General features: G+C 44.1%; 1 long non-coding RNA gene across 1 annotated transcript; it reads right to left on the reverse strand.

Annotated features, from left to right (window-relative positions):
* Window positions 1–390: 390 nt before the first annotated feature.
* On the reverse strand, window positions 391–797 carry LOC110035013. Its single transcript, XR_002295115.1, has 2 exons — window positions 517–797; window positions 391–439 (listed from the first exon to the last, which is right to left on the reverse strand). It is a non-coding gene; the product is annotated as an uncharacterized LOC110035013 (long non-coding RNA).
* Between the last annotated feature and the right edge of the window lie 6 nt (window positions 798–803).

Genomic DNA, 803 nt, shown 5'->3' on the forward strand with positions numbered 1-803 from the left:
AACAAAAAGATAACCAACAGCTAATAGAATTAACGCCATAACAAGGCATAATACTCAATTTGATGGCAATTATCCAGATCAAGATTTTGCCAACCTAACATTCACTTCAAATTTGCAACACGTTTTACTTTAAATTATGCTTTAGTTAAAGAAAACACACAAAAGAATTGCAAAGAGGATAAAATCAAATATTTTTCAGAATGAAGTGCAAAAAGTATAAAACAATATATACTTATTATCATACACAGAACATTTATGCAAGAAACCGCATTCTAAAGAGCAAATTTCACAGAATCATTTCAATTAAAATTGTATTCTTAAGACTACAAATTACCTTCATGTTGCCACTGAACATCTGATTTGCAGCTGCCATAGTTCCACCCTCCTTTCTTTAGCTAAAAACGTTATGTGTAACGTTTGGCAATTTGAAGCCTACGGTCTGGAGATGGAGAACAAATAGGAGGAGATGAAACGAGCAGGAAGTTCGGTCCGTGCTTATAAGAGGAGCGAGGGTACCTCTAGCCTGTTCGAAGCAGCGACGAAGACGAAGACGAATGCGGACGAACCTCCAGTACTTGCAGTAGAGAACAGGTGAGCATGGGAGATCGATTGAACGTAACCAGAGGAGAACCTGCGTTCGGCGTCGCCGAACGGCTCAACGGCGGGCGACGACGCAGAAAGCAAGCGCGAGAGAGCAGCGAACGCCTTCGAAGGCGACGAAGCAAGCAGGGGCAGCGAGAGGACCTTTGCGGGGGTTTGGGCGGGGTGAACTCGAGCCTGAGCGGCGCGCGGGATCGAGCCAC

The sequence above is a fragment of the Phalaenopsis equestris genome, unplaced genomic scaffold (assembly GCF_001263595.1).
Source record: "Phalaenopsis equestris unplaced genomic scaffold, ASM126359v1 Scaffold195341, whole genome shotgun sequence".
NCBI lineage: Eukaryota > Viridiplantae > Streptophyta > Magnoliopsida > Asparagales > Orchidaceae > Phalaenopsis > Phalaenopsis equestris.